We start from the raw sequence: 26,376 nt of genomic DNA on the forward strand, positions 1-26,376 counted from the left end.
CTCTGTTTGACTCAATGCCCAGGTGTATCAAGGCCGTTATCACAGACAGAGGTTGTTGTTCTGGGTACTGATTTCTCAGGATCTATGCACCCAAATTGCGTGAAAATGAAATCACATGTCTGTTCTAGTATAATATATTTGTCGAATGAATACCCGTTTATCATCTGCATTTCTTCTTGGTGTAGCAATTTTAATGGCCAGTAGTGTATCTACTGAGATGGCCTTGTTGGCACTGCCACCGTTATGAATGACTGTTTCATTGCGGACCATACACCGTGGTGCCACTCCAATCTAAGACTCTCCCCATGGGCGTCATCCCGCAACAGAAAAGGCTACCTAGCGTATTATCTGTTGCCCCGAGTCCTTGTGCCCCGGACTGGATAGGCACCTACCTCCCGCCATACATGGGGAGGCTGCAGCTCTGGCATCAGCAGTGCGAGCCCCGAGATGGCAGGTGGCTACAACTGTGAGGGTACTTGACGACCCTCCCCCCCCCCCCCGCCCCCCCAAATTGGCTACCATACTGCATACTGGATTTCCGGTGCCAAACTTAAATCCATTTTTACATCTGGCACTCTACTCCTTTTCACTTTTGTCAGACATCAGCAGAAACACACTGTGAGTGCGTTAGCTTCAGTAGAATAAATGACTGAGGTTAGGAGTGGACCCTTATTCTATGACACAGCACATCGGTGTTTAGCTGTACTAAATTTGTTTTATTCCTGTTTTCTTGTTAAAGAAGCACATGGGTTTACATAGATTGTGACTTGACAATTTCAGGACAGTTACCAAGATAACGCATTATTTCCTGTTTAACAGAAATAACACTGAACACAACATAATCTAATTTAAATAAAAGGTTCTCTACAAGAGTTTTCTTAGACAGTGAACTTGGCCGACATTACTACAAATCATCCGATTCAGTACTATTTAGGATGAAAATCAAGTCTACGTAGGATGGTTAGCTTTGTGACAAGATGAGCAAAAGATTACTCAAGGCTGCTCTGGTTCACAGTTGATGCAAGCTGCTGAACGAACAATTTTGCGCCTCTGCCAGTGGCAATTACCTTTAGCTGCGATATGCTGTCAGCTGCATGGCTGCTCTCGCCCTCTGAAAAACCTATAAAAAGCTAATCAAAATTTTTAAAAATTTTATCAGTTGAAACTCTCCTATGTTTCTTGTTAGACGAGAAAACATACGCTCATCCCTATTCTGGAAAATATGGCGATAAACACATGCATAGATGGAGCAGCGTGTATGCTTCAATGCCCTCTCAGTTCTCACAAGAACAATTAACTACGTGGCTGTTTCATTTCTCACTATCGGAGCTCAACAACTCTTCAGCTAATTTCTAGCTGAATGTCAGCCAAAGTGAAAGCAGTGTTCACACAAAATTCCCCATTTGGCGTCATATAGAGCATGTTGCACCCTGTTCTACACTTGACGCTGGTTCAGAGGTGCCTCCGAAGTTTTTGGTATTGTGTCTTTCATAGCAAACTCTCCCCCACCTGTGTCCTTTCGTGCTTCACGTCACGGCTTTTTCAGACCAATGGGAGCGTCCCTTCCATCTTGTGGAAACAACCCCTGCCAATCGCAAAAGGCCTACCTTTAAACTGCATCGCAACATCGCCCCTTTCTCTCCTTCTGAGTTTATTTCAGCCAGTCGAACATTTTGTGCCTGCTCCCGATGCGTAAAAATTGCACGTGTACATCACAAGCGTACCACGGGCCTTTCACGTGATCAACTGTGTCGCTGGTCTGTTTGTATCCATCTGGAAGTTTTCTAAAGAATTTCTCTGTCGCAAGCAGCGCTGGGCTGCTACCTGCTCCCCTCACTGTACCGCCCGGCGCGTTCGTTGTCTCTCTTGCTGTGGGTCACCAACCCCTCTTAGAATCCTTCTGTTGTATGCAGACCGTGACGGCGCAACTTGTATCTGCCCCCAAACTAAAACGTTTCTTGCAGCAGCTTCTTTCACCTTTCACTCACTGACATGCAGAATTTGGGTTCGGTGTGTTAATACTGCCGAATCGAGTGTCATCGCTTTGCATTACATCTGTACATTTTTGATTGGCAAATCTGCTCACTACCATTGATGTCAGGTGACATATTCATCTACTTGTTACGATGTGTAACTTTTCATTAAGATGCGAAATTAACATTCTTTCAAGCTACCACCTTACAAATAATAGGTGCAGAAAATCACAATGCCCGAGGGATAGGTTATGCACTGTTTAAGGTTCCTTCCCCAAATGGTCGCACTTCTGTGAAATTTAGGAAAGTACACTCCTGGAAATTGAAATAAGAACACCGTGAATTCATTGTCCCAGGAAGGGGAAACTTTATTGACACATTTCTGGGGTCAGATACATCACATGATCACACTGACAGAACCACAGGCACATAGACACAGGCAACAGAGCATGCACAATGTCGGCACTAGTACAGTGTATATCCACCTTTCGCAGCAATGCAGGCTGCTATTCTCCCATGGCGACGATCGTAGAGATGCTGGATGTAGTCCTGTGGAACGGCTTGCCATGCCATTTCCACCTGGCGCCTCAGTTGGACCACCGTTCGTGCTGGACGTGCAGACCGCGTGAGACGACGCTTCATCCAGTCCCAAACATGCTCAATGGGGGACAGATCCGGAGATCTTGCTGGCCAGGGTAGTTGACTTACACCTTCTAGAGCACGTTGGGTGGCACGGGATACATGCGGACGTGCATTGTCCTGTTAGAACAGCAAGTTCCCTTGCCGGTCTACGAATGGTAGAACGATGGGTTCGATGACGGTTTGGATGTACCGTGCACTATTCAGTGTCCCCTCGACGATCACCAGTGGTGTACGGCCAGTGTAGGAGATCGCTCCCCACACCATGATGCTGGGTGTTGGCCCTGTGTGCCTCGGTCGTATGCAGTCCTGATTGTGGCGCTCACCTGCACGGCGCCAAACACGCATACGACCATCATTGGCACCAAGGCAGAAGCGACTCTCATCACTGAAGACGACACGTCTCCATTCGTCCCTCCATTCACGCCTGTCGCGACACCACTGGAGGCGGGCTGCACGATGTTGGGGCGTGAGGGGAAGACGGCCTAACGGTGTGCGGGACCGTAGCCCAGCTTCATGGAGACGGTTGCGAATGGTCCTCGCCGATACCCCAGGAGCAACAGTGTCCCTAATTTGCTGGGAAGTGGCGGTGCGGTCCCCTACGGCACTGCGTAGGATCCTACGGTCTTGGCGTGCATCCGTGCGTCGCTGCGGTCCGGTCCCAGGTCGACGGGCACGTGCACCTTCCGCCGACCACTGGCGACAACATCGATGTACTGTGGAGACCTCACGCCCCACGTGTTGAGCAATTCGGCGGTACGTCCACCCGGCCTCCCGCATGCCCACTATACGCCCTCGCTCAAAGTCCGTCAACTGCACATACGGTTCACGTCCACGCTGTCGCGGCATGCTACCAGTGTTAAAGACTGCGATGGAGCTCCGTATGCCACGGCAAACTGGCTGACACTGACGGCGGCGGTGTACAAATGCTGCGCAGCTAGCGCCATTCGACGGCCAACACCGCGGTTCCTGGTGTGTCCGCTGTGCCGTGCGTGTGATCATTGCTTGTACAGCCCTCTCGCAGTGTCCGGAGCAAGTATGGTGGGTCTGACACACCGGTGTCAATGTGTTCTTTTTTCCATTTCCAGGAGTGTAGATGTCAGACACTAAAAGGGAACCATAAACAATTTAGCCTGAAAGGTTGAGGGAAAGGTGCTGGAATAAGCTAAAACTGATGGGTGGCCGAATAATAACCTATTTGTCAAAGTAAGCATTGCTCCACATTCCTATTGGTACCCGCCAGAACCATACGGTCTTATTGCCCATCTCGCTGCGATTCGTACCAAGGTGGTTACTCCAGCTTTTGACAGGTGGTCACATTAATGTGACTGGACAGTGTATATCTTGCACTGAAAAGTGTGCTCCGCACTTTTTGGTGGTTTGCAAAGTAGAACTGCAGATGTGAATCACGTTCATGAAGTTTTCCATGGCTAGATCGGTCACGCCGCTGCTATTTTTCATAGCACTATACTGACAATAAAATAAACTATTCTTTTTTGTTGCACCTGAATTAAATTTTACTATCACTAACGGTAGAACGCGGAGAGTATCAAATGAAGAAACCAGGCATGGTCACAGTACGAAACTGAGCGAGTCGCTTGGGGCAGTTATACATTTTGATTCGAAAGCTGCAAGCAAATACTCGTAATTGTAGTCACGAGTAAAAATGTTTATACGATACAAATAATGATATTTAAAAGGATATGAGAATATGAACAACACGAAATGAAGGAAGGTAGTCATAGAAACAGTATGAAAAGGAAGGGTACAGAAAGCTTCGTAAATAGTGTCTGCAAGTTAAAGAAGGTAACTCAGTAGTACATAAGCTAAAGAGAATAAAGGTGTAAATTTAGGGTGTACAATCGGAACAGCGTAATTGAATGGTTGTTTGTTATTATATGTATATATTGTAAGTAGGCTGTTTATGTTTTCTTATTGGCAACGTTACGTAGCGCTCTGTGTGAGAATCACTGGCTGTGCTGTGTGCAGTCTGTGGCTAGTTTGCATTGTTGTCTGCCATTGTAGTGTTGGGCAGCGGCAGCTGGATGTGAACAGCGCGTAGCGTTGCACAGATGGAGGTGAGCCGCCAGCAGTGGTGGATGTGGGGAGAGAGATGGCGGAGTTTTGAAATTTGTCATGAACTGCTATATATATTATGGCTATTAAGGTAAATACATTGTTTGTTCTCTATTAAAATCTTTCATTTGCTAACTATGCCTATCAGTAGTTAGTGCCTTCCGTAGTTTGAATCTTTTATTTAGCTGGCAGTAGTGGCGCTCGCTGTACTGCAGTAGTTCGAGTAACGAAGATTTTTGTGAGGTAAGTGATTTGCGAAACGTATAGGTTAATGTTAGTTAAGGCCATTCTTTTGTAGGGATTTTTGAAAGTCAGATTGCGTTGCGCTAAAAAAATATTGTGTGTCAGTATAAGCACAGTCATGTATAATTGTTCAAAGGGGACGTTTCAATATCTTTTTACCATGTGTACTGATGTAATTTTCAGAAAAAGCCTTTAAGACCATATTTAGACGATCTGAGTTCCTTATTTGATGTAGTATTTTCTAGTGCTTCTTGAGGTTTATTTGTGAATATCACAGTTTATATTTGGCTAGCAGGCAGCGGCGCTGAATTGTGTACTGCATGCGTTTAATACTGAAGAAATATCGACGTTTAAGGTATTTCATCAAGTAGTTGCTTAACGCTTTACGGATTCTGCCCACGTTTATTACATTTTGTTGCTGTGTTTTAATGCACGGCATATGAACACTTTGTTACTGGAGGCTAGCAAGTAGGCAGGATTGCAAGGCAGACTGTGACGCGCGAAATGATGACGCAGCGTGAGAACGGCCGGGCGAGAAGAGCCGTACCTAGCATACTGGAACGGAAAGTGTGGTGATTCACGTACGACGTTGGGAGCCAAGAAGCCACTCTTTTATTATTTATATTTACTGCTTGAATGTTAACATTCGGCTCCAACCGTGTTCATGACGTTACTTGCACGGAGAACTTGTTAATAATAATTTCAGTATCATTCACTTCATCCGGAAATTATAATTACAAATTTCAGTTATTGTCAGTGCTTATTGATGGAAAGGATGGACCAATGACAAGAGCGCCCTGAGAGGGCAGCCTTCAAATGCTAGGATAGCTCGCTACTAGTCTAAGATCGGTTCCCAAGGAGGTAATACATGAATACGTATATAAAAATCTGATCTCATGTAAAGACGGAACAGTTTGTGGAAACATTGCCTCGGGTGACTTGCTTGTACGTTGTTGTTTTAATCCAAGGCTGTCTTCGATCGATTTTCGAGGTGGCAACACGCGAAGTACAGTGTGAAATGCAACTCCTGTAAAGACGGAACTAATTGTCAAAGTTGCCTCGGCAAACATATTTGTGCGATCTGATGAGGATATCTGAGATGGTAGGAAACATTTTTGTGACTCTGCGGTGCTCGAGAACTACTGATAAATGACCGCGAATCTTGTTATGAATATTAACGACAGATTGGCTCTAGAAATCGCTTCACTAATAATGCGATTGGACAAACAAAACAAAATTAGTTAGCACTCTAACATTTTACGATTTTCATTATGCTTAGCTTTTAAAGCTATCCACTTGCCACATTATTATGCAGTGTTTTTGCACAAGCAATGGAGCTCGCTATAAACGGAGAAAAAAAATCATTTGTGGCAGCGTCTACGAGACTCGAGGTAAACAGGTTGACTACAACTGAGTTACGAGGAGTGGTGGTGAAGGGAGGGGGGGGCGGGGGGAAGACGGGGGCCGATGCACTGGACTTTCATATGTTAATCACACGTAACATCACTGTGTGTCCCCGTGTACATATTGTGGCAGACAATATTCGGTATTTCGCACATTCACTCTCCTATGTGTTGTGATAGTGTTTCAACCTGACGGGTGGTCTAAGCATGATATCTGCACTTAGCGGCTGTGCACCTTCATTTCAGGAACTGGAAAACGTCTCGTAGTCCTGGTCAGATCTTGAACTTGTAGATACTTTCCATTAAATTTGTCGAAAGTTCTTGTCGCTAGCTACGGAACCACGTCCATGGGACAGACGAATAAGGCTTGACTAGACTGTTGTGTTGTGGTTTTCAGTCCTGAGACTGGGTTGATGCAGCTCTCCATGCTATTCTATCCTGTGCAAGCTGCTTCATCTCCCAGTACGTACTGCTGCCTACATCCTTCTGAATCTGTTTAGTGTATTCATCTCTCGGTCTCCCTCTACGATTTTTACCCTCCACGCTGCCCTCCAGTACTAAATTGGAGATCCCTTGATGCCTCAGAACATGTCCTACCAACCCATCCCTTCTTCTGCTCAAGCAGTGCCACAAACTCCTCATCTCCCCAATTCTATTCAATACCTCCTCATTAGTTATGTGATCTACCTATCTAATCTTCTGCATTCTTCTGTAGCACCACATTTCGAAAGCTTCTATTCTCTTCTTGTCCAAACTATTTAACGTCCATGTTTCACTTCCATACATCGCTACACTCCATACAAATACTTTCGAAAACGACTTCCTCGCACTTAAATCTATACTCGATGTTAACAAATTCTTCTTCTTCAGAACCGCTTTCCTTGCCATTGCCAGTCTACATTTTATATCCTCTCTACTTCGACCATCATCAGTTATTTTGCTCCCCAAATAGCAAAACTCCTTTACTACTTTAAGTGTCTCATTTCCTAATCTAATTCCCTCAGCATCACCCGACTTAATTCGACTACATTCCATCATCCTCGTTTTGCTTTTGTTGATGTTCATCTTATAACCTCCTTTCATGACACTGTCCATTCCGTTCAACTGCTCTTCCAAGTCCTTTGCCGTCTCTGACAGCATTACAATGTCATCGGCGAACCTCAAAGCCGGCGCGGTGGTCTAGCGGTTCTAGGAGCGCAGTCCGGAACCGCGCGACTGCTACGGTCGCAGGTTCGAATCCTGCCTCGGGCATGGATGTGTGTGACGTTCTTAGGTTAGTTAGGTTTAAGTAGTTCTAAGTTCTAGGGGACTGATGACCACAGTAGTTAAGTCCCATAGTGCTCAGAGCCATTTGAACCATTTTTTTTTTTTTTTTGAATCTCAAAGTTTTTATTTCTTCTCCATCGATTTTAACACGTACTCCGAATTTTTCTTTTGTTTCCTTTACTGCTTGCTCAATATACAAATTGAATAACATCGGGGAGGGGCTACGAATTCTTCCGGAGACGACGTGTCACTGTCGGCCGGAGAGCCCGCTGTTCCTCCGCTCAGTACATGAATTTAAAAGACAAAGATAAGTGGCCGGCGTGGAATTCAATGCCGCCTGCTGGCGCTGCGCACACGTCACACGGTAAGGAGCAGGCACCAATGGCGAGTCATTCTAGCGATGGTACGGAATGTAAATGGGAAAATTCGCTGACGTACGCGACTTTCACAAAGGGCAGATTATTTATGTCCGGCGCCTGGGAGCGAGCACTCGGAAACAGCGAAGCTGGTCGACTGTTCGCGTGCTGCTTTCGTCAGCATCTGTAGAAAATGGTTGGATGACGGTGGAACAACGACTAGGAGACAAGATGTTCGACGTCCACGCCTCATCGCCGAACGTGGAGCAGGATATGTGGAGATCTACCGCAGACCTGGCACCACATTACAATGCTGATGCTTTCGGAGACCGCCGTTTAGAGTACGTAGTTGAACATGGGGCTCTTCAGCTCCCTATGTTTTCCAAAGTACCCACCGATGTTGTCGATCACGAATACATTGGGCACAGAATCATCGACGCTGGATCGTAAATAAATGGGACCGAATCGCCTGGTCTAATGACTCACGTTTGTTGTTATACCAGGTCGCGATGGTTGTGTCTAGGTAGGCCATGATACAGGACAGCGGCTGTTCGAAATACACACCACGCTACGAACGCAGGGCAATATTATGCTAGGTGGGAGAGAGAGGCTCTTACGGAGGAGGTTCAAATGGCTCTGAGCACTATGGGAGTTAACATCTGAGGTCATCAGTCCCCTAGAACTTAGAACTACTTAAACCTGACTAACCTAAGTACATCACACACATCCATGCCCGAGGCACGATTCGAACCTGCGACCGTAGCGGCCGCGCGGTTCTGTTCCAGACTGAAGCGCCTAGAACCGCTCGGCCACATCGGCCGGCTACGGAGGAGGGTAGGGGAGGGGGAGGCGGGGGGGGGGGGGCATTTACCTTCCTTGGGACCTGTGGTAGTAACTGAAGGCACCATGACAATTGAGGACAATGTAAACGTTATTGCGGACCACACGCGCCCCTTCACATTTGCCGGTCGTTGTGGCCGAGCGGTTCTAGACGCTTCAGTCCGGAACCGCGCTGCTGCTACGGGCGCAGGCTCGAATCCTGCCTCGGGCATGGATGTGTCTGATATCCTTAGGTTAGTTAGGTTTCAGTAGTTCTAAGTCTAGGGGACTGATGGCCTCAGATGCTAAGTCCCATAGTACTCAGAGCCATTTGAACCATTTGAACCTTCACATTTGATTTCTTCCCCGGTGACGGTGGGATCTTCTGACAGGATCATGGCCAGAATCACCAGACAGCTGTCTGAGCAGCATGATAGTGAAATGACGTTGATGACTTGAGCACGAAGTTTGCCTGAGCTGATCACGTTGGACAATATCTAGGACGCTATCGGGCGCCAGCTTTGCATCCATAAACCGTCGGCACGTAATTTACTTAAACTGCGTGAATTACGTGAATGGCATAATTATGTAGTGCCATATACGTCCGTAAACTGACAAAGGACTTCTCGAATCCATGCTACGCAGAACTGCTGCAGCATTGTGTTAAAAAGCTGGTCGTAATGTTTCCATTCATCAGTAAAGAGTATCACTCTGCAAAACTATTTGGTGTTTACAGCCGTTACTAACAGGCTATAACGATGTTGGGAGAGGCTTACATTCTGCGACAGCGTTTACGGCCCCTGGGCCGACGATGTGCAGAAGACAGCTGCGCGGCTAGTCTATCAGCACTCAGACTCTTTCCGCGTTCCGTAATGTGTGAATTTCCGTCGCATTTGTGTGTCCTATCGTGTTTTACGTGCGTGAAACTACGGTTGACCTTTTTCTGTATTATCCTATGTCTACTGTGAGTTTTTCCATAAAGGCAGACACACCTATAAGGCGCCAAGTGTTTTACAAACAGGCAAGATATCTTATTTTTAAAGCGTACTCGTTTTTCAAATGCGAGGCAGATCCGGGCGAGCCGGTCTGCGACGTTTTCAAGGTGGAGCAACGTAACGTAGTTGTTGTGTATGCATTTTCAGTCGAGTTGACAACCCAGCATTCCTTGTGAGCTGCGCGGCCAGAGGCCATTAACGTTGTCGTCGACGACAGTGGATTTGGCGGTGGTATTCCCCATTTCTATTGCAGTTCTTCTAGAAAGATTATTCCACATGAAACGAGTAGCCGAGTAACGGGAAACCATAATTTAAGCAGGAGATCGAGTCCCGGTCGGGCACACATTTTCAGCTGTCCCCGTTGACATATCAACGCCTGTATGCATCTATGGGTATTCATTTCATTGTAATTTCATTCTAACAAGCTGTATGGTCACCGATGGTATCTGTTCTTTCGGACATGTCCGAAAGAACAGATACCATCTTCATATACATAATGTAATAGTTCGCTAATGTATGTGGATTACAAACTATTGCATCATATGTCAAGAAAATAAAGATTAACGTCGTCCACTTTCTTGTAAGCACAAAAATTATATTCGTTTTATTCAAACATGTCCTACTACAAACAGGTGGCATACATATCAGTGTTACACACCCATCCATGAAAAGAAATCATAATGACACTCCTTATCTAGCAATGATCTTAAATGCGGCATACGAACTTGTGGTGAAAGACAATGCATACATAAGCTTTTTGAAATAAATTGCAGTTAGGAATCTTAATATCAGCCTACCTATAATAGCTCTCAGATATTGTGAAAAAGAATTTAACAGTGCACTTAAAGATCCAAATCGAAACAAGGCGCCTATAGTAGACAACATTCCCTCATACCATTGAGACCCTTGGGAGAGCAACCCATTACAAAATTATTGCTCCAGTTGTGCGGGATATAAGCGACAGGTGAAATACCTTCAGACTCCAAGAATAATCTAATAATTCCAATTCCGAAAAAAGCTGGTGCTGACAGATGTGGATACATCCGGTACATCACTTTAGTAAGTCATACTTTCAAAATAGTGATACGAATTATTTCTAAAAGAATGAAAAAAATTGGTAGAAGGCGAATCTCGGGGAAGATCAGTTTTGGTTCCCGAGAAATTTAGGAGCACGAGAAGCAGTACTGACCCTATGACTTAGAAGACTCCGCCTGCTTAGCTGCGTGGTTACGTGCTTACTTCCCATGCAGCGGGCCCGCGTTTGATTCCCGGCCGGGTTGGAGAGTCCGCAGCTCGTGGTCGTGCGGCAGCGTTCTCGCTTCCCACGCCCGGGTTCCCGGGTTCGATTCCCGGCGGGGTCAGGGATTTTCTCTGCCTCGTGATGACTGGGTGTTGTGTGATGTCCTTAGGTTAGTTAGGTTTAAGTAGTTCTAAGTTCTAGGGGACTGATGACCATAGATGTTAAGTCCCATAGTGCTCAGAGCCATTTGAACCGGGTTGGAGATTTTTCTCCGCTCGTGGACTGGGTGTTGTGATGTCCTCATCATCATTTCGTCTTCATCACCGGCACGCAAGTCGCCCAGTGTGGTGTCGACTGAAATAGGACTTGCACTCGACGGCCGGACTTCCCCGGATGGGGCCTCCCGGTTAACAATGCCACACGCTCATTTAATTTTTTGATCTTAGAAGATAGGTTAAAGAAAGATAAACCAACTTTTACAGCATTTGCAGGCTTAAAGAAAGCTTTCGACAATTTTGAGTGGAAAAACTCTGAAATTTGGAAAATAGTAAGGATAAAATGAAGGAAGCGAAAAGCTCTATACAGACTGCAATTACAAGAGCCGAAGGACGTGGAAAAGAAAGCAATAGTTGAGAAGGGAATGAGGCAAGGTTGTAGCCTATCCCCCATGTTATTCAATTTGTACGCTGATCAAGTAGTAAAGGAAACCAAGGAAAACTTCGGAGAAATAGTTAAAGTTCAGGGAGAGGAAAGAAAACCTTTGAGGTCTGCGATGGAATTGTAATTCTGACGGAGACAGAAAAGGACATAGAAGTGCAGCTGAACGAAATTGATTATATCTTGTAAAGACGTTATAAGATGGCCATCAACGGAAGAGAAGCAAAGGTAATGGAATGAAGTCGAATTGAAACAGGCGATGCTGAGGGAATAAGATTAGGAAATGATACACTAAATGTACTAAATAAGTTTTGCTATTTGAGTAGCACAATAACTGATAACGGCCAAAGTAGAGAGGATATAAAATGCAGACTGGTTATAGCAAGGAAAACATGTCTGAGAAAAAGGAATTTGTTAACTTCAAAAATAAAATTAAGTGTTAGGAAGTCGTTTCTGAAGCTGTTTGTCTGGATCGTAGGCTCTTACGAAAATGGCACGTGGACGGTAAGCAGTACAGACTATAAGAATAGAAGCTTTTGAGATGTCGTGCTATAGAAGAATGCTGAAGATTAGATTGGTGGATCTAGTACTTAACCAGGAGATATTGAATCATTCTGGAGAGAAGAGAAAGTTATGGCACAAAATGATTAAAAGAAGTAATCGATTAACGAGACAGATTCTGAGGCGTCAAAGAATTGTTGGCATGGTACTGGGGAGAAGTGTGTGTGGGAGGGGAGAGGGAGGGGGAGGGGATTAAAAATTGTTTAGGGAGAACACGGGATGAACAGAATACGCAAGTTGAGTTGCCGTAATTATTAGGGGATGAAGATGTTTGTACACGGTAGACTAAGTGGGCAGAGCTGCATCAAACCAGTCTTTGGACTAAAGACCACGTTAATAACATCGCGAAATGAACATTAACATAGGCGTGCTGGAAATTAATCCCGGATCTCAGGTGTTACATGACAGTAATTTTTGTCTTGCGTCTGCTGCTCTGCCTGACCTATCACCTCTGCCGAGTTGTGTCGTTGGCGGAACTTTTTTCTGAGCCATTACGCAGAGAAGTAGGAACACGTGATGTTACTTCATCATTGTATGTGCAGGCGCTAGTGTCTTATGACAGTATCTGGCGACGAATATCTGCTAGAAAAGAGTAATGTGGAGGATTAGCTATTCGTAGTCAACGCAATCAAGAGCGAAGGGAGGGAGGGAGAGAGAAGAGAGGGGGACGGAGGAGGGACGGAGGGAGAGTTCAACTGGACAGCTAAATCAGAGTAGCCAGATGGAAATCTAAGCATTGCTCTTTCTTAAGACAGGTTTGGTTTCTTAGTCCCTGTTCGGTAAGTGCTTCAAAAAGCAATGTGCCGTCCACTAGGGACCCAGATTTTTCGATTGTAGCACAAGTAAACAGACACGTCAGACATGTCTGCAAACAGCAAACCGTTTACACTCTTCAGTGTACTTCCGCGTATTGCTATAATAGAGTAGGAGAAAATGAAACTTGTTTCTGAATATTATGATTACTCAATAACATTTCTCAACATGCAGGGAGAAGAGAGATTCTCTTTGCTTAACTTGTTTTTTCCTTGAAGAGCAGAAGGAACGAAATTAACGACTGAGTAAGGCACAGAAGCATCACACAGCCTGCTACTCACTGACGGAGCAAAGGATTATACGGGAAGAATCAAATAGCTGACCACTTTCGAATAAAATCGAGCTGTTAAGTCAAAATAGCTCTGAGCACTATGGGACTTAACAGCTCAGGTCATCAGTCCCCTAGAACATAGAACTACTTAAACCTAATTAACCTAAGGACACCACACACATCCATGCCCGAGGCAGGATTCGCACCTGCGACCGTGGCGGTCGCGCGGTTCCAGAATGAAGCGCCTAGAACATCTCGGCCACTCCGGCCGGCGCTGTTAAGTCATATTCTCATCAATAGTCTGATTACGTGTAGTGGTGTAGCTGTGTATTAGTAGCAGTCATAGCTACCCTGCGCTTCAGTCTCCGATGGTACGCTTTTATAATGTTTTCCTGCATGATTTCAGTCGACACTAGACGACAATACTAATGTTTCCTTATAAACTTTGTGACGTTTATGTAATACCAGGCTGCTTCGCACGCATTTGCGTAGTAATACCATCAAACATATTTTTAAAGACACGTATAGGGTCTACTGAAGAATAAGTGTAGGAGTATTAATGAGTAGTTTCCCTTTCTATGTAGTTTGGACAAAAACAATTTGTTATGGTGACTGTCAAATAGCATTCTTTAATATGGTTCACAGACCGCAATATCCTCTAAACTTTTCACCTTTATTAATGCTTCTAAGGCATGGTCTTCTTCGAATGTACTTCTGACCAAAAAGCGATTCTATTACCTGGAGTCCAAGGTTTTTGTTAATAATATTTTTTTGCATTCTTGTGACGATTTTCTATAGAAACTTTCATCCTCTAATACATATTTCTTTATGTCTAACCGAGAAATGAAATACCAGTTTCGATGGATTTAGCTTTAAAAAGTTTTTAATAACAATAAACATTTTCTCAAAAATTTTCATCCACTATTTAACCCCCTTAGCGGCTGATTCAAAAACAGTGCAACATATGTTTTCTTTGCTTCCATCAGAGATGTGAAATACAAGTTCTCCTAGATTTAGCTTTAAAAAGGTTTTCATAATGAATAATTTCAAAAACTTTTCATACCCTATTACGCTCCCTTAGGGGGTTAAGTTTCAAAAAGACTGAAATACGTATTTTTTCACTTCCAGCCGATAAGTCAAATACCAGTTTTCAAAGATTTAATTTTAAAAACTGCTCTCAAAATGAAACATTTCATCCCCTCTTTAAACCTCTTAGCTGTTGAATTTCCAAAATAGTGAAATGTGTGCTTTCTTTTATTTTCATGCGAGAAGCCAAATACAAATTTTCATAGATTTAGCTTCAAAAATGCTTTCATAATGAAATATTTCCATAAAAATTTCCATCCCCTCTTTCACCGCCATAAGGATTGAATTTCCAAAAACAGTGTAACACGTATTTCTTTATTTCTAATCGGGAAGCCAAATTCAAATTTTAACAGATTTATCTTTAAAAATGCTTCAACAAAGAAATATTTTCAAAAAGACATTTCATCCCTTATTCCATTCACTTAGGGGTTGAATTTCCAAAGACGCTGAAACATGTGTTCTTTTTATTTCCAGTCGAGAAGTCAAATACCAATTTTCATAAATGTAGCTTTAAAAATACTTTAGTAGTTCTTTAATAATTATTTATTTTCAGAAATAAATTTTCACCCACTGTATTACCCAATTTGACGTTAATTTTCCAGACATACTGAAACATGCATTCTTTATTTCTGACACGAGAAACCAAATATCAATTTTCGTAGATCTAGCCTCAAAATTGTCTTAACATCGACATATGTTCAAAAAAACCTGTCATCCCCTATTTTACCCCATTGTCAGTAGAAGACAAGAAAAAAGAAACCTTCTTAAACAACGCCTACAGTATAAGATCAACATCCTTTCAAGTTTCTATTCTTAATAGCTCGGACAGGGCGATGATGAGTCAGTGAATAAGTCAGTTAGTCGGGACTTTGCTATCTACATATATGTTACTTCATATGTGAGTGTGACACCTTCCAACAAGAAAACGCAAGACCGCATGTTGCCTGCGCTATCTTACCTCGATACATTGTTGATATGGCCAGTAAGTTCTCGAGATTTCTTACTTAGTGAAAACACGTGGCCATGTGGTGCCTAGAGACTGCCCGACTTCGATTGATAAGCTGTATCCCATAGTTGAAGCAGAATGGAATGACGTACCCGTATCTGTCATGGAATAAAAGTTCGGCTCGATGTCCACATGGATTAAAGTCATTGTTGCCGCCAAATGTGACAGCTCGGTACCCTAAACTTTACTCCCTGCTCTCACATCACCTACAAGTTTAATAACACATTCTTCCTATTTACGCGCAATAAGTAAAATTTCGTGATTTTTCTTACCTTCCTGGTGCAGCAGTTTTAATGGCCAACAGTGTATGTCACTTGTGACAGGGTAACGCAATGGCTTCTATCGATTCTGTTCCCCCAGCAGCGCTGTTCCCACATACCTCGTGAGGAAACCGCTGGCAGTAGTGTTCTGAAATCATAGGCAGAAACACTAATGACAATGAAAATTTGAGTCAGGCGTGCTCAGATGGCATAGTGGTTAAGCCAACTGCTCGTGGTAAGAGGGAAATACAGGTTCGTGTCCTGATGTGGCACAAATTTTGGTAAAAGAACACCATCGATGTCCATGGCTGTTTGTTGTGTTGCTGATGTTGGTAATAACTTGCATAATAAACGATGGGAACTGAATACGATGACTTGTGAGTCTGTGGTCGACAGCCAGTCACAATGATCGTTCATAATTTCTTATGGTTGGTAAATAATGTTAGCTGGTATTTTGTTCTGTTAGATTAAGAATTTAACCAAATCTCAAAGTTTCGGATAAATCGGAAATGAGACAGAGAAGTAAGTTACTGTAACGACGAATGTACGAGGAGCGTTCAATAAGTATTTCTTTTACTTGTGCCTTTTTCCCGCAAGACGCAGGGTCGGCATGGTTAATCGGCTTTGGCAAGGTTAATTTAAGGGATGGCCGGATGCCCTTCCTACCACCACCCCGTACCCCCCCTGGGACGGAATTAGTGCACCCCAACTGTCTGCGTCCAGTGTAATCCATGGAATAGTGCAAATGTGTTCAGATGTCTGCGGGCCGTGCAGCTGAGGCGGGACGTGGGGACCTGCCCGGTATTCACCTAGTGGGATGTGCAAAACCGCCTAAAAAACACATCCAGGCTGGTCGGCACACCGGCCTCCGCCGCTAAGCCGCCAGGCGGATTCGATCCGAGGCCGGCGCGCCTACCCGAGTCCAGGAAGCAGCGCATTAGCGCTCTCGGCTAACCTGGCGGGTGAGGAGCGTTCAATAAGTAATGCAACACATTTCCTTTCTGAAACCAGGTTGGAATTATTTAGGATTTCAACACGACATATTATTCTCCACTCTTCTGGCTACAAAATCCTTTTTGTCAACATAATCTCCGTTCAACGCAATGGCCTTACGCCAGCTTACTGGCAGGGCCTGTATGCCCGCAAGGTACCACTCTACTGGCCGACGTCGGAGCGGACGTCTTGCTGTATTGATAAACTCCCCATCATCCACGTACTGCTTCCCGCAGAGTGCATCCTTCGTTGTGCCAAACAGGTGGAAGTCGGAAGGTGAGAGATCCGGGCTGTAGGGCGGATGACGAAGGACAACTCAGTGAAATTTTGTGAGCTCCTTTCGGATGCGCAGAGTTGTGTGAGGCCTTGCTTTGTCGTGGAGGAGGAGAATTTCGTTTGCGTTTTCGTGGCAACGAAGGCGCTGAAGCCGCTTCTTCAGTTTCCTGGAGGCCGGCCGGCACGCGGGAGATGGGACAGGTTTGCGCGACCTTGTTGCGATGATGACAGACGCCTCGCCCGACTCACCGTGCTTTTGTTCATATCAGGTCTCCGTAGACATTCTGCAAGGGCGTATGAATATCTGCATTGCGCTGGTTTTCCACCAACTGAAACTCAATGACAGCTCTCTGCTTGGAAAGCATCTCCGTTACAGACGCCATTTTGAAAACTACGTACGGTGTCGACACCTATCGCAACTCCATGAAAGTGTAGAGGGGCTGAAGCGGGTTCCACTATGTCCTTCAACAAATTCTGCATTTTTTTTCAACTGAAATTGGATGAGAAAAAAATTTCTTGCATTCTTATTGAACGTCCGTCGTATGTCTCAGGCTACGCTACACATTTATCGACTATGGCAATTGTATTTTTGTGTTGACTTTCGTTGGCCTCGCCAGCACACAAACACATTACCACATTCCAAACTACCCCTGCACTCGGGCTACACTACAGGTCACATCTAGCTTTTTCAGTCACCAGAGAAACACGGAAATGAGTAACCGACCTTAAAATCCACAATAACCAGTTCGCTGAAAGTTAAACTGGCACTCACCAAAGCGAAAACAAATGTAATCAATTCGTATCTGCTGCCGAAAGAAATCATTGTCACTGGCTACCGTATACTATCTCCGTCTGGCTGCGATTAACGTCAATGAACTGCAGACATCAGCACGCAAAGCAAGAACCGCCGATACCGTAAGTGCACTTCAGTAGACGAGAGAACTGAACAAAATGCAGGAGCTCCGAATGAATAACGTTGGAAGAAAATTTGTTGCAGCGTTCCAAAGAAATAATCGCAAAATTCATCTTAAGACTTTCAAGCAAATCGTGAAAGCGTGGTCTGGATGAATAGACGGCGCTCAGTCAGGTGGGTTTTTCATGGCTTAGAACTGGCAGCCTTTATATGAAACATGACTTCCTTCCGCAGTTACACCAGCATTTGTTTCTCCCGCGAGACAAAAAGTTTCCCATGAGTTTGTTCCGCCGTTAGCGCAAACTGCTGAACTCCATTTCCGTCACACGCGTACGATGGCATTTTAAAATCTGACATTTTCCAGAAAACGCTACTGACTCGTTCTACGGTGGCGTGTAAGGCAGAAATTCTTGCGTGGTTTATAGCACAGCTTAGATACCTGCGAGCAACTGAATAGGTTATTAAAAAGTTAAACGCGGCACCCTAGCAGTTTCTGTAGAAGTTACCGGCTCTAAAAAGAGCTGTGTTCGGCGCCAAGGCGGCTTGTGCAACTCGCGGGAAAACAATATGGTCTGATTTCTGCGTTTGTCGTAACATTTCTGGTTTTAGTAAAGTAAAAGTACGCTACTTTTACAATCACAGAAAAATTGCCCCCGAACGCTCCCAGCACAGCTCTAAAGCCTTATTAGTTGTTCAGTTATGTTTCACAGATGTGGGATAACTCAGTGTGCAAGCTATTTTACACATTTCACTTTTGTGTGAGTGTATGTTGATAAACTTTAGATTAGTGTATACAACGGCAAAAAATGCTTTAGCAAAAGTAGCCCTCAATTTATTCGATTACGTTATACAAACAAACACCGTCCGAACAGGCCTGGAAGGCCCAACGGTACCGACCGGCCGCCGTGTCATCCTCACACTGAGGCGTCACCGGACGGGGATTCTGAGGGGCATGCGGTCAGCCGTTATCAGTTTTCGCGACTGCTGTCGCTACTTCTCAATCAAGTAGCTTCCCAATGGCCTCACAAGGGCTAAGTGCATCCCACTTGCCAACAACACTTGGCAGACCCGGACGGTTGTAAGTAGGCTGTTTAGGTTTTATGTTGATAACGCCACGTAGCGCTCTGTATGAAAATCACTGACTGTGCTGTGTGCAGTCTGTGGCTGGTTGGCATTGTTGGAATATTTGCTATTGTAGTGTTGGGCAGTTGGATGTGAACAGCGCGTAGCATTGCGCAGTTGGAGGTGAGCCGCCAGCAGTGGTGGATGTGGGGAGAGAGATGACGGAGTTTTCAGAGCGGATGATCTGGACGTGTGTCCATCAGAAAGAGTAAATTTGTAAGACTGGATGTCATGAACTGATATATATATTACGACTGTTGAACGTTATTAAGGTAAATACATTGTTTGTTCTCGGTCAAAATCTTTCATTTGCTAAGTATGCGCATCAGTAGTTAGTGCCTTCAGCAGTTAGGATCTTTTATGTAGCTGGCAGTATTGGCGCTCGCTGTATTGCAGTAGCTCGAGTAACGAAGATTTTTGTGAGGTAAGTGATTCATGAAAGGTATAGGTTATTGTTAGTCAGGGACATTCTTTTGTAGGGATTATTGAAAGTCAGACTGCGTTGCGCTAAAAATATTGTGTGTCAGTTTAGTGATGATCAGAATATGTAAAGAGAGAAACGTCTGAGTACGTTCAGTTCTGCTCAGTTGTTTGAAAATCAGATAACATGAGGGGTTTACCAGCACAGTAATTCATAAATTTTTCTAAGGGGAGGTTTCACGGTGTCCATCGTTTACATTATATGGTGACTAAAAAATGTAAATATCGTATGCCATTGTCGCCTGGGATTCCCCACAGGGTAGCTTCAGCCACCGGGAGGAAAGAGTATTCTTCCTCCACGCACATTGGTCCTTTCCTTAAGGATTTCTTAAACCTGTGTAGTACTTGTATTTGTGGAGCGGAGGTGAGTGTAATGGATGTTTGATGATGATGATGGTGATGAGAGATGAGAGAAGGTGGAACACGACGCCAGCAAAGTGCGCACTCTTCTCCCATACCACCAAGGGGTTCGCCGAGCTCTTAAAATCCCCATCAGACGAACGATCACCATCAGCAATGCTACATCCCCTTACTTCATGAGACACTCCGGATAGTTTTGGAATTTAATATGCGACACTGGCGCATGGACTGGTGATAAGGCACGCTATACCATCACCTCACCCTACCGGCCAAATACTGGGAGTGAAAATTTCATGCAGCACTAGGATTAGAACCGGTGGATTTTCGAGTCGAGCACCACCAGAAAGTCGAGCGTTACCGGCCTTCGCTACAGAGGCGCACTATGTGTTGAGTAAATCAAAGCCGAGTAAAGCTGTCATCTTGAATACCGCATTGGTCTACTGATTGCTAGTGAAATGTCAGGCGCATTAACCAACCAGATTTGAGTTTTCAATTGTTTCACTTTTATTATTGTTATCATTATTATTATTAATTCAGGGCAATAAAATAATCGCTTGCTCAGTGAAATGTTGCATCAGTATAACAACAATCTATTACACCAGCGAAATGTCGCACTGTCCTACGAAAATGTTAACCATGGTAGCACAACATAAGAAATAAAATCTCGAATGCTTAGCACAGAGAAATTTCATGTTTTCCTGTGGGACAGTTTTAGTTTTAGTTCATAATTTTTTTATTTATATTGACGTAACAGAGTTCTTTACAAAGAAACGTGACGCTTTCCGTAGACTATGTTCTACAGTACTTTTACTTTAGTCCCTTGCTGCGATTAAGGGACGTCTGTAGTACTATAGAATTTGCTGATAACCTGTAGCATAGTTCGATCGCGAGAAAAATATTTGTGAAGATTTAGTATACAAAAATATGTCAGACTAGGATCGTTTGTTGTGTAGGCTTGTAATTATGGATACTATTTTTCAGGATATGCTTCCGTATTTCCAGCCAAGTTGTTTGTTCTATATCGAGCCCACACAAAAGAGCAACTCCCAGCACCTGGAGAAGAAAACTGGTCGGTCGTCGAAGTATTAGCATGTAACAGGAATAACTCGTCTGAACACTCGCAAGCACGTCATTAATCAGTCATACCAAGAACATCGGAGATATATTACTTGGAATTTCAAACAGGATGGCTTATTCACAACAAATTTCATTACAGTATGTATGTGAAGCAGTGGCAGAAATGCCTATCCTTAAAAAGATTAAGAGGAACCATTCCTGTGTGGCTAGTTTTTATTCAACAAAAGTTTCGTCGTCATGATACATTAATTTCGACTTCTTCATTATTTTCAACTGAGGCATAATTCACACAGTACCTTCTAGCGACTTATAATAACAGATCGTATACACACTGAGGTGAAAAAAGTCATGGGATAGCGATGCGCCCGTATACAGATGACGTTAGTATTGTGTAGACGAGATACAAAAGGCCAGTGTATTGGCCGAGCTGTCATTTGCATTCAGATGATTAATGTGAAACGTTTCCGATGTGATTAAGGACGCACAGTGGGGATTAACAGACGCTGAAGACGAAATGGTAGTCGGAGCTATACGGCCGGCCGAGGTGTCCGAGCGGTTCTAGGCGCTACAGTCTGGAACCGCGCGACCTCTACGGTCGCAGGTTCGAATCCTGCCTCGGACATGGATGTGTGTGTTGTCCTTAGGTTAGTTTGGTTTAAGTAGTTCTAAGTTCTAGGGGACTGATGACCTGAGAAGTTAAGTCCCATAGTGCTCAGAGCCATTTGAAGCATTTGATTTGGAGCTATAGACATGGGACATTCCATTTCGGAAATCGTTAGGGAATTGAGTAGTACGGGATCCACAGTGTCAAAAGATTGCCGAGAATACCGCATTTCGGGCATTACTTCTCACCACGGGCAACGCAGTGCCGACGGTCTTCAGTTAACGACCGACAGCAGAGGAGCCTGTATAGAGTTGTCGGTGCTATAAGACAAGCAACACTGCGTGAAATAGCCGCAGAAATCAATGTGGACGAACGACGAACATATCCGTTCGGACAGTGCGGCGAAATTTGGCGTTAATGGGCTATGGCAGTAGACAACCGACGCGAGTGGCTTTGCTAACAGCACGACATCGCCTGCAGCGACTCTCCTGGGCTCGTGACCATATCAGGTGGACCTTAGAAGACTGGAAAACGATGGCCTGGTCAGATTAACCACGATGGTAGGAACTGATGGTAGGTTTCCAATGTGACGCAGACCCCACGAAGCCAAGGACCCAGGTTGTCAACAAGGCACTGTGCAATCTGGTGGTGGCTCAATAACGGTGTGGACTGTGTTTACATGGAATGGATTGGGTCTTCTGGTGAAACTGATCGATCATTGGCTGGAAATAGCTATGTTCGGCTACTTGGAGACCATTTGCAGCCCACTCAACTATGGAGTTTTTATGGATGACAATGTGTCACCAGATGACCTGATTGGTTTGGAGAACATTCTGGGCATTTCGAGAGAATGATTTGGCCATCCAAATCACCCGACATGAATCCCACCGAACGTTTATGGGACGTAATCGAGAGGTCAGTTCGTGCACAAAGTCTTGCACCGGCAACATTTTCGCCATTATGGATAGCTATAGAGAGGCAGCATGTCTCAATATTTCTGCATGGCGCTTCCAACGACTTGTTGAGTCCATGCCACGTCGAGTTGCTGCAAAAGGAGGTCTGGCACGAGATGAGGAGGTATCCCATGGTTTTTGTCACCTCAGTGTATATTCATGAAGGAAGAAAGGAAGGAAGGAAGATCAGGGTTTAACGTCCTATCGACGTCGAGATCATTAGAGACTGAGCACAAGCTTGGATTGTTTCAAGGATGGGGAAGGAAATCGGTCGTGTCCTTTCAAATGAACCATCCCGGAATTCGTCTTGTGCGGTTTAGGGATATGATAGAAAACCTAAATCTGGTTGGCTGGACTCCGATTTGAACCGTCGTCGTCCTGCATGCGTTTCCAGTGTGCTAACGATGGCACCAACTCGCTCATCATACTCCGTGATCAAGCAAATTTCAGAAAATTTCAGCGTTTTTTGCGTCTGTACTTACCGTCAAATTTTTCAGGTGCTGTTAAAATACGTAATGCTCACAGCCGTAAGCTGGACACTGTGATAGGTGCAGGTGTTACGGAGTTGTCGTGAGACGAATTATATAGACAACGGGATGAAATGTTTCTACACGCCAGAGGATGCTTAACCTTTCACAGCATGTACTAAAATAGAGATATTTGTCATGAAAATGATTTTTGCGATGCAAGTTGCAGTCATAGTGACTGGAAATAAAGCTGACAGTCAAAGGCGAAAATACTGTCCTTCAAAAATTTTGCATGAAACGGAGTCTTGTAGCATAATTTTGAATGAACACAGCGCACTGTTCTTTACGCAAAATATACTGGTAGTAAATCATAATTTTCTTTCTGAAATGTCATCTCTGTGAATACGATTCCATACGCTATTGTAGACCCACATCGCACTTAACCTGAAGGCTGCTAACTTGAATTCCGGTACGGAAAAAATTTTCATTCTCGTGATTGCCCAGCAAAGGGAGGAGAGGACGCAGACTTAAGTTCCTGATCGCCAGACTGTGAGCCAGTGGTTCGGTTTAACCCCAACCCTCTCTGCGCTCTCTCACAGTGGAATTTCAAATTAAATTGTCATTAGCGACCCATGTTTTGGATGTGAACGTTGATTTCGGGAGCCCCATTTGACCTTAGCGAAGCTTCCTAGCATCCCCCCAACCATTTACAACACAAAAACATCACTTAAGTGTTGTCGATCAGCCCGAATAGCCACGCGCATTAACGTGACATTTCCGGGATTCGGGAGGCGCGCCGGACCTGGCTCGAACCGCCCTGTGAGTTAACGTAGGGGATCCATGTGTCGGCCAGCCTAGATGTCATTTTTAGGCGGTTTTCCACATTCCATTAAATCACTACCTTACTGGTTCACACCTCCCGCCTCAGCTACAGACTGCGCAAACATTTAGTATCCGTCTCTGTATAGGATTTACTCGTACTTTAGCTGCAAACGCAGGGGGTATACTGATTCCATCCTGGAGGGTGAATAACAGTCTCATGACAGATATTTACTTTCTTCATGCCCTTAACCGCCAGCAGCAGCAGCACTAACTGTTAACCGTACAGTAGACATACACGGAATGCTTCATAATAAGTAGGAAGAAGGTCAAGGTAAACCAGTGTTGCCCAAGGCTATCACTTTGGCTACATACTCATCTGGCTTCTAAAAACAGTATAATTTAGGATGGGCAAAACATCTACATCTGCTTACATACTCCGCAACCCACCGTATGGTGCATGGCGGAAGGTACATTTTGTCACTACTAGTCATTTCCTTTACTGTTCCAATCGCAAATGGAGCGAGAGAAAAAACAGTATTGACGTTCTTCTGTAAGAGCACTAATTTTTCTTATCTTCATGGCTCTTAAGTGAAATATGTGTCGGTGGTTGTGGAATCGTTCTGCAGTAAGCCGCAAATGCCGGTTCTCTAAATTTCTTCCATAGTGTTTTGCGAAAACAACATCGTGTAACGCTCACGTGCTGATCGAAGTTACCGGTAACAAATGCAGCAGCGCGCCACTCAATTGCTTCGAAGTCTTCCTTTAACGCGACCTGATGGGGATCCCGAACACTCGAGCAGTACTCAAGAACAGGTCGCACTAGTGTTCTATACGCGTTCTCCTTTATGCATGAGCTATACTTTTCTGGAACGCTCCGAATACTCCGAAGTCGACCATCTGCCTTTCCTACGACCGCCCTTACGTGTTCGTTGCATTTCATTTCGTTTTTCAACGTCGATATTGAATCGACTTGACTGTGTCAGAAACTCACCACTACTACCGTGTTCCAACATTACAAGATTCAATAAGATTCTTCTGTGGGGTTGGGTTGCTTAGCGGAAGAGACCAAGCAGCGAGGTCATCGGTCTCATCGCATTGGGGAAGGATGGGGAAGAAAGCTCGGCCGTGCCCTTTCAAAGGAACCATCCTGGCATTTGCCTGGAGCGATTTAGGGAAATCACGGAAAACCTAAATCAGGATAGCCGGACGCGGAATTGAACCGTCGTCCTCCCGAATGCGGGTCCAGTGTGCTAACCACTCCGCCACCTCGCTCGGTCTTCTGGATATGTGACCGCAATGTCAATAAGTAAAATCCTCTTACGTTTCGGCCACTGCTGCAAGTGACCTTCCTCAGGGTGTAATGCTATCTGGTTAGTTCTTATATGCTGCCACGATGGATTAGCCGAGCGGTCCAAGGCGCTGCAGTCATGGACTGTGCGGCTGATCCCGGCGGAGGTTCGAGTCCTCCCTCGGGCGTGGGTGGATGTGTTTGTCCTTAGGATAATTTAGGTTAAGTAGTGTGTAAGCTTAGGGACTGATGACCTTAGCAGTTAAGTCCCATAAGATTTCACACACATTTGAACAATTTTTTCTTATATACTGGCGGAAGAGGTTGAATTCTGATAGGGTACTGAGGATGAGAGGAGGGTTGTTAGACGTTCTTTATTGTTTGTTTGAAATAATAAAAAAACACACCAATAGAAGACTCTAGTACTTCTGCTCCTCTTCCTCAATACACAATCAGAATTCGATAACAGCCTCTTCCGTCAGTATACAAGAACCAAAATTTTTAGCATTTAGTATTTAGCAAGAAACATCTGAGGATGGCCATTTGCAACAGTGGCCAAAACGTCGGAGAATTTCACTCATTGACAATGCGATCAAATACCCAGAAAAATTTTATTGAGTGTGACATTGACCGCGGAAGCCTACGCTTGCATTACAGGATTGTTTCTCCTACTCATCTGCGCTAACGTACATTTTCTTCTGTATCTAGAGCAAGCTGCCATCCATTATGCCGCAGAGAAATTCTCTCCAAGTCATTCTCTATCGTTGTACGGATACTCAACGAAGATACTTTCCCGTATACTACAGCGTCATCAGGAACGGTGGCATATTGCTGCTCATCCTATCAGTCAGATTATTTATGTACGCAGAAAAAAAACGTGTAAAGTCGGTGATCAGCCTCGCTGAGCCACTAGCTTTGTCCAGAACGCAATCGGCTGCTCTTACCTTATTGCGGTGTCTGACGGTGCGGAGATGTACGGGTAGCCAGTGCGGAAAGGCTGCAGTAGGCGGAGCCGGCGAATCGTCGGCCGAGCATCCGTGTGGGCTGTGAGCTGGTAGCAGCAGTAGCAGAGTCCGCTGTGTAGTCCGCGGTAGGAGGGCGTCTGCGGCAGACTGGATGACCGCGCCAGCGAGCCCCAGACCCAGCCAACGGGCCGCGGCTTGCCCCTCCACCGCCGACCGCTGCCTTCACCCGCTGCTCCAGTGACGCACTCAGGACTGCAGGCTCGCTTTGGCACGGCACGGGACGTGCTTTTTAATTAACTTGGACAAATGCTTGGTACATACTGTGCTGTCTTACAGTACATTCATTCACTATCGGCTTCGACAACGGACCATCTTCACAGTGGAAAAGTATC

At 44.8% G+C, this 26,376-nt stretch overlaps 1 protein-coding gene across 3 annotated transcripts in view; it reads right to left on the reverse strand.

The window, feature by feature from the left end:
• The window catches only part of LOC124613043 (facilitated trehalose transporter Tret1-like), a 124,898-nt gene extending 98,779 nt beyond the window's left edge, over window positions 1-26,119 (reverse strand). The window contains exons 1-2 of one of the 3 annotated variants that reach the window (XM_047141614.1): window positions 25,964-26,119; window positions 15,784-15,812 (exon numbers count right to left, since the gene is read on the reverse strand). The gene's annotated coding sequence lies outside the window, so the exon portion shown is untranslated. Of the gene's footprint in view, window positions 1-15,676; window positions 15,813-25,963 lie in introns of all 3 variants that reach the window. The other 2 variants (XM_047141612.1, XM_047141613.1) reach the window with 2 other exon arrangements.
• Window positions 26,120-26,376: the final 257 nt, after the last annotated feature.

Source organism: Schistocerca americana, chromosome 4 (genome assembly GCF_021461395.2).
Source record: "Schistocerca americana isolate TAMUIC-IGC-003095 chromosome 4, iqSchAmer2.1, whole genome shotgun sequence".
Taxonomy (NCBI): domain Eukaryota; kingdom Metazoa; phylum Arthropoda; class Insecta; order Orthoptera; family Acrididae; genus Schistocerca; species Schistocerca americana.